This window comes from Colobus angolensis, unplaced genomic scaffold (assembly GCF_000951035.1).
Source record: "Colobus angolensis palliatus isolate OR3802 unplaced genomic scaffold, Cang.pa_1.0 Scaffold79, whole genome shotgun sequence".
NCBI classification, from domain to species: Eukaryota; Metazoa; Chordata; class Mammalia; order Primates; family Cercopithecidae; genus Colobus; species Colobus angolensis.
The window spans coordinates 2,346,292-2,369,260 of record NW_012121709.1 but is presented as its reverse complement, the minus strand read 5'-3'; positions in this window follow the sequence as shown (position 1 = coordinate 2,369,260).

Below are 22,969 nucleotides of genomic sequence, written 5' to 3'. Positions count from 1 at the left end.
CAACCTCATCATGCCTGGCGTTGATCAGAAAGCTTGTCCACACTCTGACGCTTCTCAATCTTCCCCACAACACCTTGAGGTAGGTCTGGTTGTTAACCCATTTTACAGATGAGAAAACTGAGGCTCACAGAGATGAAATCACCTGAGCCTAAACACTTAACTAGCAAGAGGGTAGATTTAGGAGGATGCAGATTCAGGTTGGTCTGATTTCAAAACTCATATTTGTTCTTTGACCAACTCCATTGGCCCTTCTACTCCAAAACCCAGCCCAGCCTAGGAAGTAACAGACTAGAGGCTGAGGTAGGGGCCTGGGAGGTCTGGAGGTACTGGGTGCTGATAGAAGGCCTCTGACAGTTATGGTATAATATATGGTTTTAATTAAGGTCATAAGGAGTGAAATGTGGGAACTCAGGTATGGGTGGCTAGGTGCTTCTCCTCAGGGTGGGTCCTTTGGTTCTCAGCAGGTTTCCATGCCCTATCCTCCATGACCAAAGAACAAATACCTGGCTAAGTCCTAGGATGTTCCAGAATCAGGAATCCAGAGACAGGATCCAGGTATGAAGCGTGGGTGGAGATGAACCATGCGAAACCAAAAGATAAGGCAGAGGAAGCGGAAACTGGCCAATAGCCTCTTCCTCTCCTTCTTTCATTAAACTTATTAATTTGGGGTGGCATATGAGTTTTCCAGATGCAGAAGTGATTGGACCCCCAGAGCTCTGACACAACCCAGTTCTCGGGAACTGCTCTTGTATGTCTGGAGACCATCTGGGGTCTTGTTAAAGGAGCCCCAGGCTAAGGAGCAGAGGCTGGACAAAAGTCTAACACTGCCCCTCATCTTTTCTGGGTGACTTTTGCCTTGTTCTTTTCCCCTTTAATCCTTCCAGAGCTTTCCATGCCCTTATTTGGAAGGCTCATTGCCTCACCATTTGGGACACCCAATTACTACTGAGTTGCAAACTCTTATCACAGCTGCTGTCCTGGGATTCCCTAACTCCTGATCCCGCTCCTACATCTGCCTACTATACCCCTTGGATTTGTGGGTACAGGGCTGGTACCACAAAGGGGCTGGTCTAATGAGGAAGGCAGAAAGGAGGAGGAGGCTATTCTTTCTGAAAGTGAAATATAAAGCCCTCAGCCAGGGGCCCGCACTTGTATTTCCTGGGGGCATGAGAAGATTGACCAACTGCTCAGTTTCCATCTGGGGTCTGTTTCAGACCTCAAGCTGCCAATGGCTTGGACAAGCAAGGGGAATTTAGGGGGAGTAGGAGACAGAAGCAAAGTGGAAGATAAGTCAGATGCTGATGGGTGCAAAGAGACACCTAGAATTCTTTGTAAAAAAAAAAAAAATCAATACTTTAATAAAATACACAGCTAAATTTGAAAACCAGGGAAACCCCAGGTTTAGGGACAGCTACATAATTTGCTGGGCCCAGTGAAAGCCAAAAATGTAAGACTCTCATTCAAAAAGCAGGAAGAAAAAGTGCTGTTAAAGGAGCTATATAACATTTTTCCTTTCTTCTGTGGTTTCTTTTCTGTCTCACCATAGTGTTTCTTATATGCTATTTAATATGGTTCTAAGTAAAAAATTAAAACAAATTTAAGCCATGAGCATGAATTCTGCCATTCTTCTTTATGAACTGTATGATGCCAATTTAAAATGCAAATATAAGAGCATTTAATTCATGTGGAATCACCAAACTCGCATGATTTGTATTTAATAGCTCATGCATGTATATGTATCTTGTCAGAAATTAGAAGAGTAGAAATGCTGCACAAAACTAACTCAATTACTTCTATTTTTCTTCTTGACATACACACATTCTATCAACCCTCTCTACTATCACTTACTGACGAGAAAAGGGCGGAGAGAAAAAGGAACTATGGGTTGCTGTATGTTTCCCTTCCTTCTGTATCTTTTCAGCAAAAGTGATTGGATAATAGGTGGAAATAGCATGAATAGCAAAGGATATTATAGAGTCCCCTGGTTGTCTGCGTTTCTTGGAATGTCATTGCCTTCTTTAATTTTTAGAGATCGCATCTCACTCTGTCACCCAGGCTGGAGTGCAGTGGCGTGATCCCAGCTCACTGCAGCTTAGAACTCCTAGGCTCAAGTGAGCCTCCTGCTTCAGTCTCCCAAGTAGCTGGTATTACAGGCATGCACCACCATGCCTGGCTAATTTAAAAAAAAACATTTGTACAGATGGGGGATGGGGTCTAGCTATGATGCCCAGGCTGGTCCCAAACTCCTGGCCTCCAATGTTCCTCCTGCTTTGGCCTCCCAAAGTGCTGGGATTAAAGGCATGAGCCGTTGTACTCAGACTTGTCACTGCTTTCTTCCTGCATTTTAGTAACTTCTGATTCCAGTGGAAAGTATGACCTTTTGGGGCTTCCAGTGCCTCTCTTTACCCAATCATAGACATTATACTTACCTTGTACTTGAGCCTTGCTGAACTCCCATGCTTTGTGGGTCCACAGAACTCTGTATTCATGGGGCATCACAAGCACTATATGCAAAGGTAGCATAAGGAATGGCAGGCACATACAGTGCATATATCTCCTCTGCTCATGCACATACACTATTATCCCCTTAGACCTTACTTTCAAAAGACAAGTTCAAAGATAAAATCATTCAGAATATCAAGAGAGTGACCGGAGAGCAATAAACCAAACATGGGGGTCATCTCTTGAAGCTGGCCCTTCCCAGATATCAGAAATGATGACAGAACTCAAAGCCACAGCAGTAGCCATGATAGCTGACGTCACAGTGCCCCAAGAGAAGTGTTGAGCTCTGATATAGGTCAGAATGCCTTGAATCTGGGGTTTTAATGGCAACATGAGGACAGAAGACCCCCATGTTTGGTTTAATGCTCTCCTGTCACTCTCTTGATATTCTGAATAAATTTATCTTTGAATTTGTCTTTTTAAAGTGAAGTCTAAGGGGATCATGGGCTACATGCATGAGCAGAGGAGATCTATGCACTGTGTGTGTGTGCAATGAGTGAGATGACTTGCTAGAAGCTGAGGTCTTCAAAGAAGCTATCTTTTCCATGACAAGTAGCAAGAAAGCTTGTTTTCTGCCTGGGACTCTACTGTAATAAAAAAGAAATCCTGGGAGAAATAAAAACCTTTAACTTATATCATATGTAGAAATGGAATCCCAATTCAAATTTTCATACTCATATCGTGTACACTTTCTGTATGCCTAGGTGAGTGGACACAGAGGGAAAAAATCTCCAATTGAAGATGAGTACACACGCATATACAACTTCAATCCAAACAAGAAATGAGCTACTATAAAAGTAAGTCAGCAGATGAAACAAAAAGAAAGACTAACATACTAATAACTTGATATCATACAACATGAAACATTAAAAATTATATTTAAATTATTAAAGAATAAAAGAAGGAATAGAAACCACAATAAAATAACAAAAAGAATAGATTGTATAAAGAATAATGTAAAACAGAGTTGTATAAAATATACTCATTAATTTAAAAAATTCAGTGAATGGGCAACAGTACAGATTACACACAGCTAAAGAGAAAATGCATAAACTGGAAAAAGAGAACCAAGAAATTAACGTAGAATACACCACACAGAGAGAAGCACATTGAAAATGTAACTGAGATGTTGAGAGTTATGAAGACTAGAACGGGAAAACTCAACAAATGATAGAAAGAATGTCCAGAAAGACCAAAAGAATTTGAAAGAGAAAATAATCAAATACATGAGTGTTAAAACTTTCCAGAACTGAAGACTGCTAGGAATCTTCATAAACTGAATTTTATAATAGTAATCACGTGGTTAAGCACATAATGAAAACTGCACAGAGAGGATATCTTTAAAGCAACCAATAAGAAAAGATAGACTAACTACAATGATTATTCCCTCTTTTTCCAAGCCTTGAGGTGTTAATACAAATTGAATTGCAAATTAAACAACAAAAATTCTACCGATAGTAGGCTTCTCAATAGCAACAATAAGTACCAGAACATAATATAAATATTTCTTCAAAGTGTTGAGGGAAAAATAACTGCCATTTTAAAGTTATAAGCCCAGTTGAGTATATCAATTGTGAAGGTGAGATAAATATATTTCCAAATAAAAACTGATGAAGTTTACCACTCAAATAGATCACCTTAAGGTATTACTAGAGCATATTATTGAAAGAAAAGGAAGGAGTGATATACAAGAAACAATAGTGAACAAAACTTTGGTAAATATATGGGTAAATCAAAATAATTATTTGATTTTCAAAACAGAAATAAGACTGGCTGATGGGGGTCAAAATAAACACAACTAAAACATAAGACAATTACACAGAGGATGGGAATGGAGGGAAAAAAATAGGACTAGAGTGTTTTAAGTTTATCTTATGGTTTGGAAGAAAGGTAGAAATATTGATATCTTTAGACTGTCAGTCAAATGTGGGTGTTAAAATTTAAGCGCTGACTACTAAGATGGTGAGATAATTTAACTTCCAAACAGTGGTGGAGTTTAAATAAACAAAATGTGGCTGATTTACTAAAAGGCAGAAGAGAAACAGAAAAAAAAGAAAAATTCAGTTTAAACAAAAAAAACTCAACATAGAAATGCTTGCAATAAATCTAAACAGTAGTCATATCAAACGTAAAGATTAAAATATCATATCAATTGATGTATCAAATTATTCACTCCAGTTAAAAAAACAAGGATTATCCAATTATGTATTGTGGGAGATTCTATTTTCCAAATACAGCCTCAACAATATATCTTAGTCTACATGCTGTTTTACAATGTGACAGATTCTTCTCATCAAGAATTGGGGGCCTAAGTTTCCACTCCTTGAGTCCAGGTAGGCTTATGACTATAGCAGAAGTAATGCTGTGTGACTCCTAAGGCAAGGACATAAAATAGCCAATGGGGACTTCAGGCTTATGTGGCATGGTGACATAAGAATAAGTTATCATGATAATTTATTTATGCATAATACAGTAGACACTCGTGGTGTCTGGTGTAGAATCCTTTACTGGGCTGGTGTACCCATTTCCCAACTGCTGGGAGTGTTGGCTGCTAACAGCTCACAACTGTTCTTTTCCCTAAAAAATTGTGTTCTCGATGCTGTGGGGAGGCAATTTCCAATGACTGACTAATGCCAGGTACAAAAGGCCAGGGCCCTTACCTTGAGGGGTTAGGGGAACAGTGTTCCTGAGTTCCCCACAAGATCAGATGGATTAGTTCGTTCTTGCATTGCTATAAAAAACTACCTGAGACTGGGTAGTTTATAAAGAAAAGAGGTTTAATTAACTCACAGTTCTGCAGGCTGTAGAGGAAGCATGGCTGCAAAGGCCTCAGGAAACTTTACAATCCTGATGGAAGGCAAAGAGGAAGGAGTCACGTCTTCCATGGCTGGAGGGGGAGGAAGAGAGAGCAGGTGGAGGTGCAACACACTTTTAAACAACCAGATCTTATGAGAACTCACTATCATAAGAATAGCAAGGGGCACATCCACCCCCATGATCCAGTTACCTTCTACCAGGCTCCTCCTCCAACACTGGGGATTACAATTGACAGGAGATTTGGGTGGGGACACAAATCCAGCCCCTATCATCAGGCTAAGACTAGACTTCAACTGAACCACAGTTCCCCTTGGCCTCGGAATTTCCCCTGATCTGCTTCCCTCTTTCTTATTGGATTTTCTCTAGCAAGCTCTCCCTCAGTAACCCCCTTGAAGTTATCCTGAGACTTCCGTCTCAGACTCCACCTCCAGGGAACCCAGTGGAAGACCTACCACGTGTGCCATTATTTAGAATGTTGATATGGTTAATAAATATGGTATTCCTCATTCAATAAAGCTTACTTTGAATGCAATATCATTTCAGGTACATTGGACCACTGGCTCCTGTGGGCTGTGTGGGCAGGTGCAGTTTATATATCACTACCAGGCTCAGGATTTTAAGCTGCCTGGCTCCAAATGCATCTCAGGACAGTCTTTAATGTTGATAAAGTCAGCAATGGCTGGACAGAGAGAGTAGCTCTTTGGACAATTGGATTCCAAGTGCCTTCAGAGGCAAGAGGGCAAACTTGTTTTGACATTTCCTGGGGCAGATCAAAGGGTTTATTAGTGACCATCAGTTAGGTTATGCTCCTGGCCAAATCTTTTCCAATTAGAGAAAATGCAATCTCTGCTCACTGGTGAACCAAAACAGAACTAGGGTCCTTAATGATTCCCTTGAAAAGGCTGCAGTGAATCACTTAAATTGGTATAAACTTCCTGGATGTTGTGATTGACCCTATTATATAGTAAGAGCCATAAAATTGTCATATATTTGACTGAGAAATCTGCACAGTTTGTGGGTGAAAGATATTCATGACAGCGTTATTTATAAAGTTACAAACTAAAAACAACTAATGTCTAATGCAAGGGACGGGCGAAGAAGTCACAGAAACTTCGTAAGATGAAGATAGAACTATCACTTAAAAATATATTTTAGAAGAATAGGCTGGGTGCGGTGGCTCATGCCTGTAATCCAAGCATTTTGGGAGGCCGGGCAAGTGGATCACTTGAGGCACAATTAGAGTTGCAATAGGATAGCTGTGATTCAAGAGAAGCATAGTGCTCACAGCTCTTCAAGCCAGGGCCAAATCACTCCTGCAGAAAGAGTGACCTCTTGCTGCACAGAATCTCAGCAGAAAAAGAATAGAGTCAGCAATGCCTTTCTTTCTGTCTTGAGCCATGGAGACAAGGGGCTATAGGTTCCGGGTATGTGTATCCCTCTGCACTGAGGATATCAAGATGGCCCGGCTGACAGCAACTAGGTGGCTGGCTTTGGCTGAAATCAGGAGGAAACAATGTGGGCGGACATTTGCTTCTCTGCTCCCTTGAATGTGAGGAAATGAATGAATCTCCCTGCAGGGGAGGCTGATATTTTCCTGGCACCTTTTAACTGGATCTTAGCATCAAGATCATATTAAATTACAGTTTCTGCATTTAAGAGAGACACAGCCTTATCGCCTCGTCCTCTCGTCTCTTTTGCTTACATAAATTTATGACTGTAACAAACACTTCATGCTTCTGGGGATTAACAGCAGAATCTCTTTGGAATTAATTTTTCAAAATCACCTTTTTAATTTGGAGGTAACTTTTTAGACTTACAAAAAAAGTTGCAAATATAAAAGTTGCAAAAAGTTGCAGAGGGGTTTCCATAGACCCCTCACCCAGTCACCCAGTTTCAGTCTCTCCTTAATGTTCTCACCTTCTGTAAGATGATAATCTTATACCTCCATCTGTCAAATCTAAGAATCCCCCATTCATACATTATTGTTAACTCCAGACTTGATTCAGCTTTTAGTCTTTTTTTTTTTTTCCTCACCAATGCTCGTTTTTCTGCTCCAGGATCCAATCCAGGTTTCCACATTGCACTTGGTCATCCTGTGACGATTTCTGCATCTTTCCTTGTAGTTTCATGACCTTAAGAGTTTTAGAGATAAAAAATAAATAAATAAATAAATAATAAAATTTAAAAAAAAAGAGTTTCAGAGAGCACTAGTCAGGTGTTCTGTAGAATGTCCTTCCACAGGAGTTTGTCTGATGGCTTTCTCATGATGAGACTGGGGTGGTGGGTTTTTGAGAATAACACAGAGGTGGCATGCTCTTATCATCACATCATATCTGGGGTGCCTGACCTGGAAAGATTTTGAGTTGTCACCAAGCAGAACATTTTCCCAGCCTCACTGTCAGACAGACCTGGGTCCAAATCCCAATCCCAAATAAAAGCTAATTGTAAAATTGTTAGCCCTCATGTGGTAGCTTCTGTGTGCTGAACATCATGAAAAAATTATTTCCCTGGTTTATTTCGTTTAAAACAGGAGATCCTCCAAGGTAGGTGCACTTACTGGCCCCATATCGTACCTGAGAAAACTGAGGCTCAGAAAGGTCGGGTAACGTGTCTAGAGTCACACAGCAGATAGGTAGTGAGGCTGAGATTTAAACCCTAGGAAGTGTGACTTCCAGATCCACCACACTGCATTGCCTTCTGATTATTTGTATGTGACATGCTTTGCTCAGTGCTGGCACAAAAAAAAAACTTGAAAAATAGTGGTGACAACATCATTTCTGAACCTGACATTTACTGCATTATCTTAGGCAAGTTATTTATTCTCTGAGACAAAGTGCTAAGAGCCTTGCCTGACTCTGGGCTACATATCTATCAGCTCATCCCCTCATCTCAGCAGCTCTCCATCTTCCCCTGTCCTTTGGCTGGAGTTAGCCAGTGGGGAGCCTGGCAGGAGGGTGGAAGTGGGGAAGAAAAGGAGATCAGGGTGTTGATGGCCTGGCTCCTTCCTGCTCCTGGGGTAGCCTTTTCTGCAATGCTCTCCCTCCTTCCCCCTTTCAGCCTAGGGGTGTGTATTCATCTCCTGTTGCTGCTGAAACAAATGACCACAAAAAGAGTGGTCATTTATTCTCTTACAGTTCTGGAGATCAGGGGTCCAAAATCAATTTCATTGGTTTAAAGTCAACGTGTCAACTATTCCATTTTCCCTTCTGGAAATTCTAGGGAAGAATCCAACTCCTTGTTCTTTCCAGCTTCTAGAGGTCACCTGCATCCCTTGCCTCATGGTCTCTTCCTCCATCTTCAAAGTGCTTCATCTCTGCTTCCAGGCACCTTTTCTCTCTGACTTTGGCCTTCCTGCCCCTTACAAGGGCCCTTGTAGTTATATTGGTCCTGCTGGAGAATACCCCCATCTCACAATCCTTAACTTCATCATATGTGCAAAGTCTGTTTTGTCATGGAAGGTGACATGTCCACAGTTCTGGGGATGAGGACATAGGCATTGGTAGGTGGTGGGGCGTTATTCTGCAGTAGAGGTTCTGTCCTATCTGTTATTTCCCCTGGGATACTGCACCAAACCCTGCCTGTGACTTCATAAGTTGTCCTTTTATTAAATTTGCCCCTTATTAACCACCATGAATGAATCATCTGTCTCTTGCAAGACTGGTCCTCTCAGTTTCCACCTCCCTACACTTGATCTTAGCCAAAAGGCTGAGAAGCAATGTTTCCACCTCCCCAGAAGGGGTTCCATACCACTCCCCCCATAGGGTGGTTAGATGGCTTGCAGTGACAAAGTCAAGGGCCTGGTACCCTATGAATGCTCAGTACATGTCCACTCTCTGCCTGTAAATGGCCCTAGGACCCCTTGGCCTATCTGTCTCCCCCTCCCTGCCCTGAACAGGCTTCATTTATGAGGTTGGTGATTCCACCCAGGAGCTCATGCTGTGAGTGCAGACAGCATGAAATGGTTGAAGGCAGGAGGTAGGCTGGCACCGCTGGTTTAGGTCTTCCCCCAAAACATCTGTGCATGGGGAACCCACATGAGGGCAAAATCAGCCTCAAGTGGTAGGAGCTGTTGGGGTTAGGGGCATAGTGATAAGTGGGGAACAGGGAGGCCTTGTCCACTTGGGCATAGATACACATGGTCAAGGCAGCTCCTGGGTTCAGTCCATCCCCTTCATGCAACCTCCTCTCAATCATCTCACCTGCTCACACTTGCTAGGACACATTCGTACCCATTGCACTACATGAGTTTCTAATTATTGCACATGATAACCTTGTCGTCACATGGACACTTCAGGCTCTATGGGGATGGATCTCATCTCTAAGGGCCCCAAGCAAACCAAGGTAACAGACACTTAGTACCATGGGTTGAAAGCAGTGATATATTTGGTTGAAATGATGTGTTCCTCACTAAATGGTCCTGGAAGTAGGTCCAAATATTTAAACTCCCCAATGCAATCTTATCCTAAAAAGTGCCCGGTTCAGTGAATATATATGTATTTAAATAGATGGTCTACTTAACCATGCAGTACTGTGTCAGCAAGAAATAAAAGTTGATTCTTCTACCACTTGTTTCTATCTTGCAGGAAAACTGTCTGAAGTGGAATCATAGTAACCACAGCTGGGAAGGTCCTTAGATACCATGAACCTGGCCAGGTGTGGTGGCTCACGCCTATAATCCCAGCACTGTGGGAGGCTGAGGCAGGTGGATCACCTGAGGTCAGGAGTTTGAGACCAGCCTGGCCAACATGGAGAAACCCCATCTCTACTAAAAATACAAAAAATTAGCTGGGTATAGTGGCAGATGCCTGTAATCCCAGCTACTCAGGAGGCTGAGGCAGGAGAATTGCTTGAACCCGGGAGGCGGAGTTTGCAGTGAGCTGAGATTGCGCCACTGCACTCCAGCCTAGGCAACGAGAGCGAGAGTGAAACTCCATCTCGAAAAAAAAGAGAAAAAGAAAAAAGAAAGAAAGAAATCACGAACCCTACCCCCATTTTAGAGACGAGTCAGGAGTTGTCTACTACCGTACAGCTCTAACTGACTCCACTGTACCCCTGGGAAGGCACTTCATGGCAGGGATTATGTAATCCCTTGTTTGTTCATTGGTTTACTTAATCATCTGTCTCCTGCTCTGTGACAGCAGAGCTTAGTCTGCTTTGTGCGCACTCTGTATTCCTGGCACCCAGTAGGTGCTCAATAAATAGTTGTTGGAGGGAAAGAGGCCTGCACAATTATAGAATCACAGAATCAGAAAGGAATTTAGAGTATCACGTCATGCAACACTTTTTCTGGTGCCTGAATTATCAGTCTTTATTTGGGTACTTGTCACCCAGGTACTCCCTGCAGCAAACATTTCTAGTTTATGGTATCCCATTTCCCCCTTTTCTTCCTTACCAACAGAACCCCAGTTTTTTAAAGGACAGCAGTGCTGGCAATGTGTTAAGTGAAACATACTTATTTTTCCTAGGTTCCATGTGGTAACCAGAACCTAGTGGGAGGCGTAGCTAAGGAAGAAAACTGCAACGGGAGCTGTAGTCATATGGGAAAATAGCCACAGCCACAGAAGTCAAGGGGTCCTTGAAGGGAGAGAAATACCCCATCCTCGCTCTCCTCTTACCCTCTGATCTTCTGGGTTGCCTCCCATTGTTCGAGCTGGTCTGGAAGCCAGAGAGCAAGAGAGCCCCCATGGATCTAGATACAGTTTTCTACAGATACAGCTCCTGGGCACAGAGCAGTGTGGATGTGGATGGAGAATGCCTCGGAAGGGGAGAGAGAATATCCAGCTCACCCAAGTTGCCAGGGCTTCCCCGAATCCCCTTGCACAAGAATGAATCCCATTGGAATCTCCCATCCCCTCAGGACAACAGATTCTCCAATGCCTCTTAGGCATTTGATACCTCCACTCCCTCTGCCAGTTGGGACTCAGGTCTAGCAAAGCCAAATACCACTCTTTAGAGCTTTCTAGGGCGTTCTGCAGTTTGCAACCCCATTTCTCTCTCTCTTCCTCTCTCCACATTCCATAGTCCAAACTCCAGCCACTCCCATTTCAAAGCCTGATCCCTTTACTTCCTCCCTTACTGCTATGGGCCAGAAGCCAAGGCCCTTTAAAAGTTGAAGATTCCTGGCCCTCATTTATGCCTGGCAAGAAGGAGGTGTCTATAACAAGAAAAAGCCACATGGCCTCTGAGTAGACAAGCCATCCCAACCTATCTTTGGAGCAATCCAAGAGATAACGACCTCCCTGCTTGACAGCAGAGTTGGGGTCACAATGTAGTGTCTGCCTGTGAAACCGCCATCAGTTCAGTCAGGCAACTTGGAATAACAAAGAACATGGGCTTTGGAATAAGACAGACCTAGGTTCTAATCCTAGCTTTTCCACATAGCTGTGACCTCAAGTAAGCGGCTTAACCGCTGTAAATTTCATTATGACTCATAGAATATTGAGTGCTTACTCTGTGCTGCAGAGTAGAAACAGCAGAAAATCGGATGGACGGGTCTCTATTGTCCCAGGGAGCTTCCACATTGGTGGAAGAGAAGACAGACAGTGAATCTACCAACAAGGTAATTTCAAGAGTGACAACTGCTGTATGGAAAATAAAACAACAAAATGTTATAGGAAGAAAATGGAAAGGAGGAACCCACGTTAGGTAGTCAGTAAAGGTGTCACTGAGAAGACGACATTTAAATAGAGGCCTGAACAATAAAAAAAGAGCCAGCCATGTAAGGATCCAAAGACAGTAGAGCATTATAGCAAAGAAATTAGCAAGTGCAGAGGCCCTGAGGCTGGAATAGAATGAAGGATGATGTGACCAGAGCTTTGTAAGGGGGAGAGCAGTGTCCCTGTCATGTAGGGCTTAGGTCATGGCAAAGACTTAGATTTATCATAAGTGCCATGGGAAGCCACTGGAAAGTTTCCATCCAGGGAGAGATGTGATCTGATTTGTCTTAAAAGGATAACACTTTATCCGATGTGCTAGACTGTAGGGGAGCAGAGAGACTGGTTGGGAAGCTGTTTCAATCCTCCAGTGAGAGATGGGTCTCATCTGGAGGCCAGTTTCTAGCCAGTGAAATGTGAGTGCAAATCACTGGACAAGGCTTTCAAGAAGAAAGTACAGCCTTTCACCCCCTTTAGTCCTCTTCTTCCTGGGCTTTCAATTAAATAAAAAGACTTAAAATTTTCATCCCTGCGAGGTCGAAGAAAAAGAAAAAATAACCCCCCAAAGTAAATAAAGAAATAAAGAAATAAAAGGAAAGCAAAGCAACAAAACAGAAAGAGCCTGGGTCCCTGAGCCACTATGTGGAGTGGTACTCACTGCCACCTAGGAACACCCACGTTGGATGATTACATGAGTAAGAGGAGAGAGAAATGAAAAACTCAGGAATCATCAGGCAGTTTGCCTTAGAGGATGAGTAGGATCTGAATTGGTAGACATCTCTGGGAAGGTAGTAAGGCTTACAGTCTCTGAGTTCAGAAGGCACTAGATTCAACCCCTACCTCTGTGTCGTCCCATTTGTGTGCCTTTGGGCAAGTGACTTCACCTCTCTGAGCTTCTGAGAAGGATAATCTTACAGGGCTGCTCAGAGCATTAAAAAAGATGATATACACAATGTGTTTGGGACCAGACAGAGAGAATGTTTAATGAATGGTCACTGTTGTCACTATTAATGTCAATCAAAAATGCTCAAGAATGGGGAAGAGGGATTGTGAAAGAAGATACTCATGGTCCCCTGCCTGCCCTAGGGGCATCAGGTCCCCAGACTGGTGCCCAGAGACTATCTCCCAATGGCTAAAACACCTAACAGGGAGATATTAAAGCTAGTGATTCATGCCTGGACTATTATAAGAGCCTCTTAATTATCCTCTCTCCTCTTTAAGTCATCTTCACACCTCTGCCAGACTCATCATCCTAAAATGGTGTGTATCCTGGAATATTCCCTGATGACAACTCTTCAGTGCTCCACCCACTTCACACGGGGAAATCCAGATGTCCTAGCTTAAAGTCCACATTGCATTCTGTGGACATAGAAGACTCACCTGTGCATTGGAATCACTAGCATCCTTGTTGAAAAATGCAGATTCTAGGGCCTCATTTCAAATCTACCAAATAGAACATGTGGGAGGGCCTGGGAATCTGCATTTTAGTATGTACCTGGGTGATGCTGATGACATTAATGTCTCAGCACCAGTGCTTTATGACTGCCTGTGGTTTAACCCTTCTGAACTTATTGCCCCCACTATCTCCAACACAAATCCCACATCTGAACCACAACAGTCTACTTGCTTTCCTGCAAAACACCATATGGCTTCATGATCAAGTCATCCAAGACATTTATCGAGCCCGTACAGCGTGCCAGTCACTGGACTCATCTCCGTATTTGATTTTCTAATTACGTTCTATCTGGTTGGGAGGCACTATTATTGTCCCATTTTATAGATAAGCAGACCAAGGCCCAGAGGGACTAAACATGTGCCTAACCACAGCTAAAAGGTGATAGAGCTGGTATTTGACCCCAGAGTTACAGAGCTTGACTCCTACCTGACACTGCCCCCATCTGACCCCCAGCCCTGTCCTCTGGCCCTTTCAGCCCTACAAGTTCCTCTTCTTTCTCCTCTCCCCTTGGAAACATTCCTAGACCGCACGAGGATGGGGTTCTGAAGGGCCAGGGGTGACTGACGCTTTAGATAATTCATGGAGGAAGAGGAAATCAGAAAAGTTTGAGAAAGCTAAGTACTGAGGGTTTGCAGTGAGGAAAAAGGGGAGCCTTCCCAAAGTAGGATTGGCAAACCAACATCTGGGAAGCACAGGTCCCAGCTCTCCACATTAAAGGGATAGGTGGGTTCTGGAGTCAGAGTGTGTCACTTCAAATTCCAACTTAGTCTTGGGACTAACATTTATTGAGCACTTATTATGTGCTCAATAACTTGGGACAAATGACTCAACATTCTGAGCATCTGTTTCCCCCTCCCTAAAATGGAAATGTATTCATTCAACCAAGAGTAAGTGAGCTGTTCTTATGCTGGCTTCCTGTTCTGGAGATGGAGATGACAGTGATAGTAGCTACATCACAAAATTTGGGAGAATGTTAAATGAGATAACACAGAGAAAGAACCTGACCTTTAAAAGCTTTCAATTAATGCTATTTATTAGGATTCTTTATTTTGATATTTTAGTTCAGTTTAGAACAATCTTACAATCACATTACAGGGTAAGGTCACCGAGTTTAAGTCCTCCCAGCTGTATGTTACCTACTAATTCAAGGCCCAGTGCCTGTTTTTGCAAATAAAGTTTAATTGGAACGCAGCTGGTGAATTTGTTTACATAACATCTTTGGCTGCATTCACACAGCAGCAGAGTTGAGAAGCTGCAAGAGAGACTATATAGGCTGCCAAGCCTGAAATATTTACTACCTGGCCCTTTGTGGAAAAAGATTGCTGGCCCCTGGTCTAATTCATTGAGGATGCAAGAAGAGGGTTATTTATGCTCTCTCTCCTTATTGCTGCATTTGGTTTTTTACTTTTCTTCCATTATTTTCAAATATCATGGCTAGCAATGATATTTCCATACGGGGATAATTTCAAGGTCTTTTCTACAGGGGTGGTTGCTGTGCAGCATGAATTCTATATGGATTAAGTTTCCCCCAAGTGAATATCAGAGGATTGAAGAGCTTATTGTAGGGAGAAAGAGCATCACAGGTTAATTCCTATAAAATGAGAAATCTCTATGCAACAGATTCTTTGAATTTTTTATGTTGATTTGATTATTGCATGGTGAAAACCCCGGCCCCATTCTTTTATTAAACATGGAACTAAACAGATTTTCTTTAAGTGTATTATAAAGAAATAAATTCTATTTTCTATTATCCTAACAACTGGAAATTTTTAAATTGCCCTAATTTGGATTTATACTTTAGGAGGGTGGTTAAAATCAGGTTTGAGTCAGATGGCTCCAAGTTCAAATCCTGCCTCTGCCTCTCAATGGCCATGTGACCTTAGTCAAGTGATGTTAACTTGTCTGGGCCTTAGTTACCTATCAAGTGGGGGTGAAAACATCTACCTCATGAAGTTATTGTGACAATTAAATGGGGAAATGTACGTGGAACACACCCCAGTGCCTGAGTCTTGCTAAGAACTCAGGAATGTGTCATGCTATTTATTGATGTTATCATAATTCAAGGCCAAAATCAGGTATTCTGAGAAATACCATCCAGCCTCCTGTTGTTGGTTGATGTAATCCCACACAGCAAACAGACCCAGCCAGGCTAGAGGTGCTGGCCCTCTCTCAATGAGCTGTTTGCGGCTATATCCTCATCGCAGGCTCTGTTTTACTTAACCTGCTGCGTCCAGTGCCGGACACAGAGAAAACCTTCAGTAAGGCTTGTTGAGCTGATCAGACTGATGAGAGCTTCCATTCATCCTGAGCCCCACATGGGGCTCTGAGATCATTCAGATGAACAAGACATGACCAGACAGAGGCTAGAAGCATCTTCCTATCCCTCGCTTCCCCCTGTTCATCCAGAAGGTCCTGGGCCTCCAGAGCATTTGTAAATGAATGCTCCCTGCTGAGCCTCAGGCTGCATTACACCCGCTCCCTCCTGTCCTCCTTGCCGGATACCTCCTGCTCAGGGAACATCTGCCTCTCATCCCCCAGGAGCTCGTTTCTCGCCCGAGAGTCAGAATCTGCATGGTTTTTGTTTTTTTTTTTGCCTGGACATATCGATTCCAGGCCGAGATTGAACCACCACTCTCTCCCAATCTCCTCCCTCTGTCATCTCCCTCATCACAGTGCACTGAGCACTTCCTAGGAGGTTCTGACGCAGACGTTTAATTTGAGCAGGAACTGGGGCCCAGGGTGGCGGAGAGGGTGGATGGGGCGAAGAGGTGATGGGAGAAAATAAATTCTCCACATAACAATCAGAGGAAGACAGTCCCAAACAATGACCAGACCATCCCCGCAGGCAACGATGACAGCCATTTCCAACTTATCACACCCTGGCACTATATTAAGGCCTTGAGATTACAGTGTGGTTCATTAGAGGAACATCTGTTGGAAATCAGCACGGAACAACCAGATATGATTGCTAAAAAAGCTGCCTGGGGAGAGGAGGGGTGAGACCACTTCTCTGCAGGGGAAAATGTCCAAGATACACCTTTCCTGATGTTTTTGGCCCTTGTGTGGCTCACTTTCCCCCTCTGCCATGAAACAAAGGATCTTAATTTAAGTAAGTTCAGCAGCGTATATTAGAAAGTGGGATGCATTTTCAAGACCCAGGAGCCAATAGAAGTAATGGTAACAGCAATAGCTACCACTAATGATACTTACCATGTGCTAAGCACCGTGGTAGGTACTCAATGTATGTTATGTCATTTAATCCTCACAATAACCCTATGAGGTAGATAATATTGTTATCCCCATGTACAGGTGGCAGAACTGAGGCTCAGAGAAGCTGAGGGACTTGGACAAGACTGTGCATCTCATGACTAATGGCTAGGGTAATCAACTGTTTGATTTTACCCAGACTAAAGGTTTTCCTGGGATGCAAGACTTTTGGGGCTAAACTTGGGATGGTCCTGAACAAAGTGGAACGGAGCTCCAGTTTGAATAAACATCTCTCTTGTGTCAAAGCTTATCTTGTAATCCATTCTGTTACACTGCTTCCTTCATTCTGCTCATTCGTTCAGTCATGCATTCATTTACATTTACTAACACAATGTATTTACTGAGCACCTACTATGTGCTAGGCACTGTTCTGGGCACCAAAGACACAGCTGTGAAAGAAACAGACAAAAATCCCCAAATCCCCGCCTTCAGAAAGCTGATGTTGTAGCAGCTCCCTTGTTATAATCATTGTGTATCCAGCTAGGCTTTATATTTCCCTAAGACTGGTTATATTTCATTATTATTAACAATAAGAGCAATCACAAATGCTCACTCTTGATGGTTTTCTGCCCTGCATGCTTCTAGGGATCCAGAGCAACCCTCAAGAAGGGTGTACACACAGGAGGCTCATCAAGCATATCACGCTGCCTCTTCTGTCTAGAAATAGGCTGTCCAAAGAGGCATTGTGATCAACGTGCACACACTCGGGAGGGTTATAAATCGTGGAAACTTGGACTTCAGCAAATTCCCATGTGCTGGAACTAGGAGGTGCCCTTGCAATTTGAGAATCTTAAGTTTAGGATAAGTACAATACATGCTCAATATATTTGAGATTTTGGAACCAGACAAACCCAAGTTTAAAGCCATACCTGCCACTTTCTGGTTGGGTGATCTTGTGCATATACCCTAACCTCTAAGTTTTGGTTGTTTTAGATATTGTCTTGCTCTACTGCCCAGGCTGCAGTGCAATGGCATGATCTTGGCTCACTGCCACCTCTGTCTCCCAGGGTAAAGCAATTCTTCTGCCTCAGCCTTCTGAGTAGCTGGAATTACAGGTGCCTGACAACGTGCTGGGCTAATTTTTGTATTTTTAGTAGTGATGGGGTTTCACCATGTTGGCCAAGGTGGTCTCAAACTCCTGACCTCAAGTGATCTGCCTGCCTCGGCCTCCCAAAGTGCTGGGATTATAGGTGTGAGCCACAGTGCCGGCCTAATGAGAATGTAAAATGTAAAATCAGCATGGAAATGTAAAATGAGAATGTGGACATCAGTAATTCCTTCATGCTGCATACCTGAAGTGAATGAAAGTTCATCAGGATATAATGAGCCAGCTCACAGAAGGAACTTAAATTTCAACTGTTTCTCTTCTTCATCCTCTTACTTGGAACGAAGACACTTTTACAATATTTATATTCCAAGCATTGTTATAAAGATTTACAAATACCAACTCGTTTCATCCTCATAATGTCCCCAATTTATGAGGATTACCCTGTATTCAGATGGAGAAACAGAGGTGAAGAAAAGCAATCTAACTGATCCAGTGTTTACAGCTAGTCAGGGCAGAGCTGGGATTTGACTCAGGGTAGTACAGATTAAAGCGCTAACAGTTTAATAAGGATTTAAATAAAACCACAGAATGAAAAACCCCATATCTAGCTGTCAAAAGAATATCCTGAGTTAAAGGAACAGAACAGCATTGAGGTGGCTGGAGGGTGATTGTAGGGGAGGGGTAGGAAGCAAGAGACCAGAGGGTAAGATGGAGGCTGATTTTGTTGGGGAGAGTTCTGGCTAGGCTTTGGGAAACTAAGTCCACAGCCGTGGCGAATTTACAGAGGCCGGAGAAATCTCAGTGATGCTCTCACAACACCTCCTTCTCCCATCTGCACATGGTTTTGGCCTTGATGCTGATTTGGTGGGGGAGATTTTCTGCTAGGCTCAGGATGGATATAGAAGGACACACATCTTTTTTTGTAAATAGAGCCACTTATTGTCAAATGGGACACATTTGAGAGTAAAAGAGCGTCCTTAATTACACTAAAGTAGCAGGCATAAACTGGAGCTTATTATGGTCAGGCTTTTTTTTTTTTTTTTTTTTTTTGAGCTAGAGTCTCGCTCTGTCGCCCAGGCTGGAGTGCAGTGGTGCCGATCTCGGCTCACTGCAACCTCTGCCTCCCAGGTTCAAATGAATCTTCTGTCTCAGCCTCCCAAGTCCTTGGGACTACAGGTGCACGCCACCATACTCAGCTAATTTCTGTATTTTTAGTAGAGATGGTGTTTTACCATATTGGTCAGGCTGGTCTCTAACTCCTGACCTCAGGTGATCCACCCACCTTGCCTCCCAAAATGCTGGGATTACAGGCACGAGCCACAGCGCCCAGCCACTCTAGCTTCTTATAAACAGCACCTGGAATTAAATACGCCCAGAACCCGTGCCTTGTGCCCAGGTGGAAGGCATTAGGGAGGGCGCATCCAGCCAGCCAATGAGCAGTGCTGATAGCACCAAGGGGAGAGTTTAAAGGACCTTCTCCCGCCCCCGCTACCATCTTTACTCTTGAGCCTGAAAGACAGAGATGTATTTTTCTTGCTCTCTTCTAAACCAAGACTACATTTTGTTGGGGGTGGGGGGCACTTATTCAACTTTCTCTGGATTTTTCTAGCATTTAGGAAAAGTGAGAAGTAGTCTCAATACTTTCCAATTTCGAGAAGGGATGAAAAATAATATTGAATGTTGCTTTGAGTTAGAGATAGGAGGGTGGTCTGAACGCAAACTCAGGAGGCTTAGAACTGTGAGGGAGACTTGTCTTTCTGAACAAAGGCTTCACTAGACTCCAGCACCCCTGTAAGCTGAGAAGTAAATGGGAGAAAGAGGAGAAACGTAGCTGTCTGCCTAGGAAACCTCTTCCTTGAAACTCTCAAAAAGCAAGAAGCTACTTCTCTACCTCGGAGTCCTTCTCCAGAAGGTCCTGACCCATGGTGGGGCTCTGTGCCCTTATCTACCTGTCGGCTCAATGTAGGGGCACCACACTAACAAAAGGATGTACTGTGGCCCTACAGAATTCTCCATTCTCCTAGCTCCCCTCCCTCCATGGAATAAGGCTTACCTCATTCCAGCAGCGTAAAACTCTGCTGGCTGCAGAAACGACCTTGCAAGGATGCTGGGCTCTGAAAGTTCTCCACTGCTGAAGGGTGGGAGGAGATGGGCAAGAACTCTAGTTGCAGCTGTGAGTAGATCCTGGAATAGGGTTTAAAGCTGAGCCTCTTGAGGGAAAGGGGTTCTAGGGGCTGCTGCAACCCCCGCCCCCCCCCCAGCCCAACTGCCCTGGTTCTACAGGTATCTTTCAATTTCTTCCAAGATACTCTTGAGCCAACACCAAATTGATGCTTGACCCATAGAAGCAGCCAAAAGTGGGGAGCCTTAGGCATAGCTGAAACCCCACTGAACTGAGTTGTAACACGGAGCTAAGCGGCCAGGCTGGCTGAGCTGGAATCTCAGCCCTGCCACTTCCTGTGGACTTTCGGCAAGTTGCTTAACCTGTCGTGCCTTCTACCTTGCTGATGTGGGAGGTGTATCTATAGAGTTCTCTCATTAAAAGACACTGCTGTTCAGCTGGTCAGTTTCTCATCAGACATGAGTTTAAAGCTCCCACAACAGGGGAACCTGGGGGGAGGGGGGGAAATTACTTTCTGAAAGGCTGAGCCTAAAACCCAAAGGTGGCTATCATATCCTTCAGGCCTGGACAAGTACAGCTAGCTTCTCTGTAACGGTGCTGGCTGCTGATAGGGGACCTCGGCTGGGTCCCAAGTATCCCTATGGTTGCTGCTTCTCAAATTTTGGCTTTCTCCTGAACTCGGCTCCTTATGGAATGGAAGGTTGGGGGTGTGGGGGTGCCTGGTATCTCAGCCTTCAAAGAGCTAAAACTTCGTAAGCTCATAATACACGAAGCCCATGACAGCTTGTGGCAAGTGGGAATCCTAGAGGATGGGCTTGGGGGACACTCGATGGGACTGGTATACTTATTCCATGTGGCAGCCTTCCACAAAGCCTTGTCTTAAGCCCTCGTACTGTGATTAGCTCTGTTCAAGCACCTGGGAGTAGACTCACCTTTAACACGGTGGACTTTCTCGATGTCAAGTGTTGGGCTCAATTTATGCTCAAAAGGTGGCTGCTGTTAGGAGTCTCATTTGTGCTAGACATCTTCAGATGAAAGGTATTGATGAGCTGGCTTAAGATCTTCAGGTAGCATTAACTCTGCTCAAGCATCTTCTGGCCTCCTGTTCTCTACACGTCTCTGGCCAAAATGCTAATAGTTACATATCCTCTGAATTGAGTCTTTGTTTAAAAAAGACATCATGAGCACATGGATGTCATCACAGATGTTGCTGTGACACCCCAACTTACCTACAGGACTTATGCTCTCAGCCAGGTATGCTTTCTGCTCTTAGCACAAACGAGACTCCTAACAGCAGCTAGTACCTTTTGAGCATAAATTGAGCCCAACACTTGACATCGAGAAAGCCCACCGTATTAAAGGCGAGTCTACTCCCAGGTGCTTGAACAGAGCTAATTTAGCTCACTGCTTTCACCTGTGGGGTGTTCCTAGTGAGCACCTGCCCACACATCAACTGGTCATCTTCCAGGTGAAAACACTACTCCAATTGTGGCTCTTGAAGGTTTAGTTAACGATGCTGAAGTGTTAAAATGTGAGATACAAGAAGCGTGTGGACAAGCCCTTAGTGCAAACTCTCAGGCAGATGAGGCTGAGCTGGTCCTAGGAGTCCTGGTAGGCTTGGGTTAAGAATGCATACCTCTCCCAACAGGGCTGCAGGGAGGTCAGGTGGCTGGGACACTCTGTGTGCCATGGACACAAGTCAGCAGCTCATGCCAACTTCCTCTGCAAAAATGAACAAGTCTTCTAAAGGGAAATCATAAACCTTATTAAAACCTAAGGCAAAGGCGGGCGACTACTGTCCTAACACTTGCTCCAATTTTAAAAGTGGGCTTATTTGATACACTGCAGGAACTACCTGATCACCTAAAGTCTTTCCATGATTGGAGAAAAACGTATTTCTATGGGCCGAGACTCTTATTTAACTCGGTGTTTACAGGTGGGTTTATTACATGGAAATACTGCATGATTGAGGTCTGGACTTTCTGGTTGTACACATCACCCAAATAGTAAACCCTGTACCTGGTAGATAACTTTCAACCCTCACTCCACCATCCTTAGTCCCCTGTGTCTAACTTCCTCAGTCCATGTGTACTACGGGCTGAGTCTTGTTTTCACTAATGTACCCCCAGAACCGTCTGGCACAGCAGGCCTGTGACTGATTGCCCTAATCTTCTCCCCAGTTTTAATGCCCTACCAGCTCAATCGTGTCTCTGGGACAACCCAACCTGTTAAATCTTGCATGTGCTTATTTTTGTATTTAAGTATTTCTAGAGGGACACAACAGGATAGATGGAAGTTTGAGGTGTTTTACGTGATCACAAGATCCCACAACAGGCTGTCTGCAAGCTTGAGCAAGGAGAGCCAGTCCAAGTCTCAAAACTGAAATTTGGAGTCAGATGTTCAAGGACGGGAAGCATCCAGCACAGGAGAAAGATGTAGGCTGGGAGGCTAGGCCAGTCTCACTTTTTCACGTTTTTCTGCCTGCTTTATATTTATTGGCAGCTTGATCAGATAATACCCACCCGATTAAGGGTGGATCTGCCTTCCCCAGCCCACCGACTCAAATGTTAATCTCTTGGCAACAGGCACACAGGCACACCCAGGATTAATACTTTGTATCCTTCAGTCAAGTTGACACTAGGTATTAACCATCACTGTTCACCACGAGATGTTCTTGGATACTAATTACATCTCATAAAATGAGGTCACCTGTGCCCTTCCAAGTTACAAGCAGCGTTCCTACAATGCAAAGTTGTGCTCCACCTGTGCTGGGATTCTGGCTTCTGTAAGTCCTGTCATCTCTGCATAAACCCCACTGATCTGTCCTAACTTGGGCTAACTTGAAATTAGAGCCTGATAAGGTCCAGGGTGGGGACACAGGTAGCTTATTAAGCAGGTGATCTTGATGGCATTAAGTGGAGAGAAGGGTGTATTCCTAAGGCTGTTTCTTTAAACAGCTGAGGCTTTCCACTGGGGTCACCCAGGAGGAAGTACACAGATGCACTGTAAAACTGTCCACCCAAGGTACATGAGCTGGAGCCACTCAACCTGTTGCCGGATAAAAAGTCTTGACTGTTGTCCAGGTTCTTGGTGCATTGAACAAA